General features: G+C 40.4%; 1 pseudogene; it reads right to left on the reverse strand.

The window, feature by feature from the left end:
* Positions 1 to 3,044: 3,044 nt before the first annotated feature.
* LOC105856721 (ribosomal RNA processing protein 1 homolog B pseudogene) lies at positions 3,045 to 5,194 on the reverse strand (annotated as a pseudogene).
* Between the last annotated feature and the right edge of the window lie 5,597 nt (positions 5,195 to 10,791).

A 10,791-nucleotide genomic window follows, 5' to 3' on the forward strand; every position in this document is an offset into this window, starting at 1 on the left:
ATTTGAGGAACAAAATATAGTGATGTTTCACTGTTAAAACTGATGAAATAATATGCAAAGAAATGAGAAATATGTAGGCTTTGAGAAAGAGATTTTTGTATCCCATCCTTAGTTATAGAGCATAAACACTATAGAAATAACCAAATTTCCTCTGATTTGGCCCCTTTTGTTCTTTATAGACATATTTATGTGTAAAATCCTACATGGTATGATTTCGGAAACAAAAATATGCTGAAATCACATTTTTAACTTATACTTATTCCACTGTTAGCAGCCTAGGTAATTCTGCTTGCCACTGCACTCATTGAGAATTAGACCCAGAGTGAACTACTCTTGTCTTTCAGTCAGTGGTTGTAGACACCTTTTCAGATTTGAGTTTCTTGACAACCTAAGTGCAATTCTAAATATTCAAAGATATACTATTTTAGTGTCTATGGACTATACAAAGCACTATGCTCCCAGCTTCACCGGGGTGTTTTCCACAACCACAGACCCTAGCCAGAACAGCAACACCATATTGCTTTTCTACCCATTGTGCATATTTGTCCTGCCCAGAGGTCTTCAACTCCTTCGGTTTCTATGTTGCTCATTCTCACACAAACATTTACCAACTCCAGTGCAGACTGTGGGAGCCACAGAAGTCCAGTGGGTCCTGGGGGATCTGTGTGACTCCAGAGCTTGTACAGTCTGGATAGGCTGCCTTCTGGAGAGAGGGACAGAGATGACCAGAGTGCAAGGTTTCCTCCATCCAGACTCTTTTTTCCCCTTCTCCTCCCCACCCATGGCTGTCAAGAGAGGCAATTGAGTCACCAAGTAGAGGCTTCCACAGAGAGTGAGGCTCAAACCTTTTCTCTTAAGGTCCTACAGCAGACTGAGGGGAGCTCAGACTATAAGCTCCCTGCTCACCAGCCCTCCCTGGTGCTGCTGGTCTGGCAGCTCCATCAGAGCAGGACATACCCTGAAGCAGAGATTTGGCAAACTGGCTTAAGCACACCACAGGCAACTTGGGACCAGCACACTGCTCCCTGGCAAGGTCAGGGATTGATCTTTGGGGACCAGGTGACAGGCCCACAGACCAAATTCTATATCCTCTGGTCTTGATCCTGTTCCTTAGTGGCACAGAGAGATTTGTGAGCTAATCTCAGGAGGCAAGGGAGCCCACATGAGGAGAACTGAGAGGAGAGTGCAGTGTGGGACCCAGCTTCAGCATACTCATGGGGCACCCCTCCATCCACAGGAAGGCTGCTTCAGGATCTTGATCCTTCTTGTTTAAAATTTCCATTAAAAGCTCTACTCTTGATGGGATTCAAGATGACTGACCAGACACACCAGGTGCCAGAGTGACACAGTAAGAAGGAAAAATTTTAGATGAAATAGAAAAAACAAAGAAGCGGGATTCTGGGCAAGGAAGCCCCCGATCCACAGCACCATCATGGAAGAGTTCAGCTAGTTTGAGCATCTGCCTGCTAGCAGATGCCAAAGGTACATCACAAAGCAGGGAAGGGAGAAGAAGAGTAAAACCCGCACCTGACAGTCAGATAGTGAAATTCAGGTGGCCTTGCCTCCACAAGCAGACTTTCTGGTTGGATGGGGCCACTTAATCCCCTCCCTGAAAGCATTACCCAGAAGGTAAGAGCAGACTTTTGACACCTGCCAAAACAGCTACCTTGCCAGCTTTTGTGGAGCCTGAGGGAAAGCTCACCCAATATAGCCCAATCACTCATACCGGGTGTGATTGATAATCATTCAGAAGCACCACTTACTGTCTCACAGATTCAACTGGGTGTGCCAGTACAGCTCAGACAGTTAAGACGACCACAAGACTCTGGAAAGAGAAAGGATTTCAAAGCCCTCTATCTTTCCTAATCAAAGAGAGATAGGGAATCTTCCCAGTCACATATTTCAATATAAAAATCATAGACATCCCTGAAGGTGAAGAAGAAAATGGACAAGGGCTGGAAAACCTATTTGAGGGAATAATTGAGGAAAGCTTCCCTGATCTTGATGGAGATTTAAAAATCCAGGTACAAGAAACTCAATGAACAACTGGGAGATTCATCCCAAAGAGGCAATCACCAAGAAACACGTTCATCAGACTGGCCAAAGTCAACATGGTGTAGGAACTCCTCTGAGCCATGAAGCAAAAACATCAAGTAACTTACAAACGAAAACTCATCAGGTTAACTACATTCTCAACTGAGACCTTACAAGCCAGAAGGGATGGGTGTCCCATCTTCAATCTTCTTTTTTTAAAAAAGTTGTACTAATCAATTTATTGAAAGTTATAGATCAGTGTGCTCTCCTCATACAGGATCTCAGTTCCTACACTAAAGGGAATTACTGAAGTTACCCCAAAATATGGAATCCCAGAGAGCTTAAGCACAATCCCTGTAGTGCAAGATTCCACAGAGACACTGTGGCTCACAGTGGAAGGGACGAGTAAACAGCAGCTAACGTTCAGAACCTCGTATACACAAGTTACAGGAATTTGTAAAATGATAAAAAGGCTCTACATTCTTAAAGTTATAATTTATAGAATATTCTGTACAAAAGCAGTCTTTAAAAAAACACTCTGCTCACAATTCATAATTGCAAGGCTGTGGAAACAGCCCAAGTGCCCATCAATCCAAGAATGGATTAATAAAATGTGGTATATGTATACCATGGAGTACTATTCAGCTCTAAGAAACAATGGTGATATAGCACATCTTATATTTTCCTGGTTAGAGCTGGAACCCATACTACTAAGTGAAGTATCCCAAGAATGTAAAAACAAGCACCACATATATTCACCATCAAACTGGTATTAACTGAGTAGCACCTAAGTGGACACATAGGTACTACAGTAATAGGGTATTGGGCAGGGAGGAGGGGGGAGGGGGGTGGGTATATATATACATAATGAGTGAGATGTGCACCATCTGGGGGATGGTCATGCTGGAAACTCAGACTTGTGGGGGGAGGGGGAAAGGGCATTTATTGAAACCTTAAAATCTGTACCCCCATAATATGCCGAAATAAAAAAAAATACTCTGCTACTGTCCTCAGAAGAAATCCACAGCAGTCAGCCTCCTCTTTGGAGTAGGCATCAGTGGCTTCTTGGTCACCAGGGGAGTGCTGGTGGGTGAGCTGGAGGGGGGCAGTCTTCAGCACTCTGTGCAGGGGCTTCTGCTCAGGTTTGAAGGCCACTCTGGAGGGACCTGTGGGGCTAAGAGACTCTTGTCTGTCTTCTGGAATTCTGTAGTTATGTTCCTGTTCAACCCAAAGGTGACTTTCTTGGAATTGGATGGTGTCTTGTTTAGCTGGACGGCAGGACCGGAGAGCAGGTGGCAGTGTTGCTCTTGGCTTTTCTGAAAAACAGGGGCTTTGGTAGGAAGGGGATGTCAAACTCACAAAGTCGTTCTCTGTCCTCAGCTGCTTCTTCTTCAAAGGGCTGACAGTCCCGCTGCCTCCCAGAGCTTGGCTTTGCCTGATTGTGTCTTCCAATACTCTGTTGTGTTCTGCTAAGTTCGACATTTCTTTCATTTTCTTCCTCTTTTTCAAGATTGCTGTTTTCTGACTGGACAGGTCATAGAGGTCCCAGCTGCTGGGCTCTGCCTTATTTTTTTTCTGCAGCCTCCCACCCTGGACCAGGGTCGTTTGACTGCTCCTGGCCTCCGCTGGGCCTGCAGGGGGCAGGAGGGCTTCTTTCTGCATCGGAGGCCAGGCCAGCATTGCCAGGCCACTGCCACTGACTTGAAGAACTCCAAGTTTCAGCTTCGTTTTCAGGACTTGGGCTCCATCCGTTGGGGAATTTCTGGTGGCAGGTGAGGTCTCCCCGTGGGCCCTTAGGCTCTTCTTCTACAGCCGTTTCCTTTTGTTGTGCGTGGGGACCGAGGCGGGTGCTGCTCTCCTCTCTGGTGCAGAACGAGCCGCCATTCTGTTCTAGGGACGGCACTTCATCACCTGGGCCTGAGTTTTCAGGCTGGGGGTGGTTCTTCCTCTTCTTTTTCCTTTTTCTGTTTTGAATACTGCCTTCACTGCCCTCTTTCGCAGCAGCAAAGACTATGTTCCCTTACTCTTTTGTCAAGTCAGCCTTTTCTACAAGTTTATTTCCTTTTTTCTTATGCCTTCCTTGACTGAGGGTTTGGTCATCTTCGTCAGCAGAAATGTCCTCAGCAAAATTAAGTTGAGATATACTGCCTTCAGAGAGATCTGGGAATTTTTTGATTAATGTGGAGAGACGCTTCTTGTTGAAAGAAGGGATTGTTTTTCCTGTTGGTAATTTCCAGGAGTCAATCAACAACAGCCTTATAGTCAAACTGGAGAAGGGGCCCAGTGTCCTCCAAGGCTCTGCAGTCATCTCTTCCTGTCTCATCATCAAGTCCATCTTTTCTGGAGTGATTCTTGCCCAGTGCTGTCTTCTTTTTACAGGCTGCTTTTCTCCACATAGTCTCATTTTCAGGGGCCTCTTCCTCAGCTAGGTGATCGCCACCCATTTTTGTCTTCTGTTCCTCCACTGTCTCTTCAGGTACAAAATCAGACTGGTCTATAATGGCTTCAAAAACATCCCTAGCTATAGTCTGCATCAGTGTCTGGTCCTTAGTCTTGGCGGCGATTTTAAAAAATGGATCAATAAACTTGAGATTCTGATCAGCTAAAAGCTCCTTCCTTCCCACTTTGGTGAGCTCATCCAGATAAATATCGATGAAGTGGAACCTCACTCCATCAGGAGACTAACTCTCGGGACACAGGATCTCCTTCATCAGGACATCTAGGAAAAGCTTGATTCGACTTTCTTCCCAGCCATCTCGCTTCAGAACTTCAAAAGACTGCCTCAGGACTAGCCAGATCAGCATATAGCATTTGTCCAGGCGCAGCCTGTCTATTCCATTCCATTCTCGATTCATGGTTTGCTAAAAGGTCTGAATGAACATGTGTTGAGCCTCTGAATTGTTAACAATGTGAATGAGTTGGGAAATAGTGTTCGCTAGCTCCTCCTGTAGAAGGGGTTCATTCTGCACCCACATGCAATAGAAGAGCCCTTTCCATATTTTTAGAAGTTCTTCTTGACTGAAACCTCCTGTCTCCCTCTCTGCGTTTTCACGATGATGTACTGGCGCAACTTATTCACCACCCGGTCCTGGATGCCCTTCTCATCAGATGCCAACCACTGAGCAAACTGGATCTAGGCCGGCTGCATGGCAAGGGCCATCATGCCAGCTAGAACATCCCCAGCTAGGCCACCTACCACCGAGCACTCCACAGCCTCCGAGCCGCCTGGGCAGCGACTGCCTTCAATCTTCTTAAAAAGAGCAACCACCAGCCTAGAATTTTGTATCCTGAACAAATAAGTTTCATATATGAAGGAGAAATAAAGAATTTTCCAGATAAGCTAACACTGAGGGAATTTGTCCAGACCAAACCTGCCCTGCAGGAAATATTCAGAACTGCATTAAAAATGGATCAGCACAATAGTCCCCCATGAGAGTAAAATCACCCAAAAGCTAAAGCTCAGAGCTGATATAAAACAATAGCACAAGAGGTAAAAGAAAGCAACAATGTACTAGCCAACAGGATAAAAGAACAGCATCTCACTTATCAATTTCATCAAACAATGTGAATAGTTTGAGTCCCCCACTCAAGAGACATAAGTTGGCTGAATGGATAAAAAATACAAGCCAAGTATCTGCTGTCTCCAGAAAAAATACCTAACCCATAAGAATTCATGCAGACTCAAGGCAAAGAGAAGGGAAAAAATATCCCATGCAAATGGAAACCAAAAGAAAGCAGGTGTAATAGTAAAGAAAGACAAAGACAGTCATTATATAAAGGTAAAGGGAGCAATTCAAGGAAAAGACATAATGATCCTAAATATTTATGCACCTAACATAGGAGCACCCAGATTCATAAAGCAAATTCTACTAGATCTAAGCAAAAACATCAATGTTGTAGAGCATTGTCTAGACATCAATGTTAGCATCATAATTTCTGGGGCCTTTAACACAAGACTGGCAGAGTTGGACAGATCATCCAAGCAGAAAATAAATAATTAAACCCTGGACTTAAACATGACTCTAGATAAATGGGCCCAACAGACATTTATAGAATATTCTATCCCAAAACTATTGAATATATATTCTTTTCATCATCATGTGGACCATTCTCAAAGATTAATCATATCTTAGGCCACAAAACATGTCTCAAAAAATTCAACAACATAGAAATCATACCATTTATCTTCTCAGACCACAGTGGAAAAAAACTAGAAAGAAAATCCAAGAGAAACACTCAATTCTACACAAAGTCATGGAAATTAAACAACCTGTTGCTGAATGATTGTTGAGTCAATAATGAAATTAAGATGGAAATCAAAACATTCCTCAAACTGAATGACAAAAGAGACACAAGCTATCAAAATCTATGAGATTCAGCAAAACCAGCCCAAAGTGGGAAATTCATAGCATTAAATTCTTACATCAAAAAGACAGAAAGATGAGAAGTTAACAATCTAATGGCACATTTCAAGGAACTAAAAAAGGAAAAGCAATCCAAACCCAAAGCAGAATAAAAGAAATAACTAAGATCAGAGCAGAACCAAATGAAATTGAAAATACAAAAATAATACAAAAGATTAATGTAACAAAAAGTTCTTTGAAAAGATAAACAAAATTGATAGACCTCTTGCTAGATTAACCATGAGTAGAAGAGAAAGAACCCAAATAAGCTCAATAAGAAATGAAAAAGGAGATATTTCAACTGATACCACAAAAATACAAAATATCATCTGTGAATATTATGAAAATTCATATGCACATAAACTCAAAAACATAGAGGAAATGGACAAATTTCTGGAAATACACAACATTCCAAGACTCCATCAGGAAGAAATAGAACTCCTGAGCATACCAATAAGAAGCAATAAGATTGACGTGACAATAAAAATTCTTTCAAAAAATAAAATCCCCAAACAAGATGAATTCACAGCTGAATTTCAACAGATTAAGTTTTTTTCCCCTTGAAATTTGATGTTGATGGTCTACCACTTCAGGTTTTCTTTTCAACATGGTCTTGTCCCTTAAAACAAGTTATCCATTTTCAAACAACTAATTTCTTTCGGACATTGCCCCCATAAACTTTTTGTAAAGCATCAATGATTTCACCATTCTTCCACCCATAAATTTGATGTTTATTCTTATTTCAATTTTAGTAGAATTCATGTTGCTTCCCTAGGGTTTTTTATCAAGCAGCATCTTACTTTTCTTAGTTCCTCAAACTAGATCCTGTTCAGACATGTTATAACAATTTGGTGTGAGTTTATTTTGGTGTAAAAATTTTTTTGAAATCCATGCATAATTTTTTGATAATATGAATTTTCCATGAACTTTTGAAGAACTCTTGTATTTAAAGTGTAAGTTTGATAATATAGCCATTTTACTTTCATGCTGACTTTGTAACCTACCTCTAAGTGAAATATATCTCCACTCTACTCACCTCCTTAACCTGCCCAAATTTCTAAACTCAGCTCTGCTAGTATTATGTGGTAAGCGGTGATATTTGCATATACTGCATTAGGGCCATGAAGGATGAAGGAAAATTGGGCAATTGTAATGTGTTGTGGAAATTCCAGTAGGTTGCTACAGCTGGAAAAGCAATTGTGGGCAGCTAAACATCCAGGCAAGGGCTACTATTAACCATAGCAGTGGTTTTGTGAAAATGAAAAACTAAAATGTTCTCTTTCTTAGGAAATTCCTTTCCCTCCATCAGGAAGAGTTAATAATATACCATTTGTTTAGACCACAGAACTTTGCTTCCATCTCTCAGAAAATTGTACAAATCTACAAATCTATGATATATGCAGTGTGACTGGTGCCCCTTCATGTGCAGTGCCCTTATGAAGAGCACAATCTTCACAACCATACTCAGTGGCACAGATCTGGGAATCTAACGAGGAGTCATCAAAAGGATATAACAAGAAGACTAGACGTGTGGGATGAACAAAATAAACAGCATTCAAGAGCAGCAAACATAAACTTTGTCAACCTTATGAATATTCTCAGAACCTCTCACTGGTTTAGGGCACAGAATCATACATTCTTTAACTCAAGAAATCCGTTTCTAGGGCAAGATTTTCTATTTTCAGTCCTGTTATGCCCATTGATGACAAATATCAAGCAGAGCTAGAATATGCTATCAAAGGTTACATAAGAATTCAGACTGTTACTTCTATTCATTGCTAATAAATCATTTTATATCTCACACCAAATCCATTTGTTATAACTGAAATACAACTGAATTGGCTTTCCAGAAAGATATTGAACACTTCATGCAAATTAAGTTAGTCTTGGACAGTGTTAATGTAAGTTAGCATATTTCAAATGTATATTTTTCAAGTCAACAGAAATCTTAATCTCATTTATCATTTATTTATCAAAAGATACACAACATAAAAGACCTTTCACAAACAAATAATTTGATAATTTGAAACACATGCACACTCAGGTGCATGCACGTGCACACACACAGATACACACACACAAAACTGCTGGCCTATAGCAATTTTTTCCAGTTCTTTTAATACCTGCAGAATTTCAGAAGTGATGCATTGGCTGGGGCTGAGTTATAGGCACAAGAGAAAATCTAGTAACTGTGTTATAGTTGCATTTTTCTGTTTTATGGAAACTCCTCCTTGTTCTCATATAAATATCTTTGTGGTCTAGCCACAAGGTTTTTAGACCCTGTGATATTTTGGTTAGCTTCTTTAACACTTTGAAGCATTATGCTTTCATGGGATAAAGGGACAAAAAAAAGATGCATTACTCTTTATGTGAAAAGGCCGAATCCATATCTATAAGCATTTTAAATTGCTTTTCCAGTAATGGTTATGCTGAGAAGGCTACATTCCCCTCATCCAAGGCACATTCCCATAAGACACTTGCCTCACACAATGCAGAGCTTTCTGTGGTCAATGTTTTACATGAAGTACTGTGCTTAAGAGGATAGCTTTGATAATAACACTACCTACTTCACAGCATCACTTGGATGATTAAATGATATCATGTACATTAAATGTTTAGCATACAATAAGCACTCAATGAATGAAAGCTATTACTACTACTGGCATTTTATGAGGAGCTAGCTTGTAATATTGGCCAAATTAACATTACAATACATAGCATTATAATACCAATATTAGCATAGATATATTAATATCATTGATTGGAAGTGAAGACAAAAGTGAACCTCTTTAACACAATAAAGCTTAAAACTCTAGAAGCCAACTTCAGAAGGACCATAACAGACCTCCTTTCAGGGAAAAGGGCAAAAAATAAGTAAAGTGAACACAAATTACTTCACTAGAGGCAACATCCTACTTGTCCATTATACTTTTATCCCCTGGAATTAGCTTCCTTTCTCATTGTTATCACCATTCATTGAATTTCAACATCTATGTTTTTTTTGTTTTTTTTTTTTTGAGACAGAGTCTCACTTTGTTGCCCAGGCTAGAGTGAGTGCCATGGCATCAGCCTCGCTCACAGCAACCTCAATCTCCGGGGCTCAGCGATCCTCCTGCCTCAGCCTCCCGAGTAGCTGGGACTACAGGCATGCGCCACCATGCCCGGCCAATTTTTTGTATATATATTTTTAGTTGGTCAATTAATTTCTTCCTATTTTTGGTAGAGACGGGGTCTCACTCAGGCTGGTTTCGAACTCCTTACCTTGAGCAATCCACCCGCCTCGGCCTCCCGAAGTGCTAGGATTACAGGCGTGAGCTACCGCGCCCGGCCAAATTTCAACATCTATGTTTTATAGGATAGTTATAGGTGCCAGTGAATATGTAAAAAGGGAAGTTTTGAATTGAGTTATCTATTGATAGAGAGCAGCCTGAGGTCATTTCTCAAAGACATAAAATAGGAGTTGATATATTAGGTCATCCAGCAGAATGACAAGTCAAATTATGCTCCCTTTCTAACGCAGAGATTTTATTATTAGAATTTTTTCAGTGTCTTGTATAGTCCAGATTAATAAATTTTAAGGTGATCAAGCTCAACTTGCAGGTGCTCCAATCATTGACTCCCCTATTCATTTAAAAGTTGTGGCTGCTCTATCAGAGGGAAATAATGGGTGTACAGATTCATGGATACATAGAAAAGGCTCCCTGAATTTAACTTTCCCTAATTAAACAATTCTTTATTATTTCCACTGGAATTTGGAGTGTTTTAGCAATAATCTACTTCAGAATCACCAAGAAACAGAATGGGCCAACATCCTTGATAGAGATAAGCTTTAAAGAGGTGGCTCCAAATTTTTTTTTTTCCCAGTAAAGAGAATCTGGGTCTGATGGGCCTGGTTCAAGAGAAAAGCAGATCCACTATTTGATCCATGAGACTTTCTTAGTGATTGATTCTATAATTCTAAGTGATTTCAGGAAGTCCTGTCCTTTTATTACTTTAAGGAAAATCAAATCAAGTATTAAACTGAAATATATTCCCATTTATTTAACAAACATCTACTGAGCACCAATTATATCCAAAATACAGGATAGAGAGCAACATATGCTATTAGGGGAACAAGTATTAGTAGGAGAGAGAAAAGAGACTGATTCCAAGTGTGGGAGAAGTAAAAAGGCTTTTTAAAGGTGGTGGACTTAAGTAGTGATTTGCCTTCTTACCTTTAAAATTATTTTACTGGATATTTAATGAGTGCCAGGCATTGTTCTGGTTGTTTCCAAATACACACTGTCCATAGGGATCTCTTAGTAATGAATAATATTGAACTTTGTCATACACCTGACACTGTAAATAAAATTCT

Source organism: Microcebus murinus, chromosome X (genome assembly GCF_040939455.1).
Source record: "Microcebus murinus isolate Inina chromosome X, M.murinus_Inina_mat1.0, whole genome shotgun sequence".
NCBI classification, from domain to species: domain Eukaryota; kingdom Metazoa; phylum Chordata; class Mammalia; order Primates; family Cheirogaleidae; genus Microcebus; species Microcebus murinus.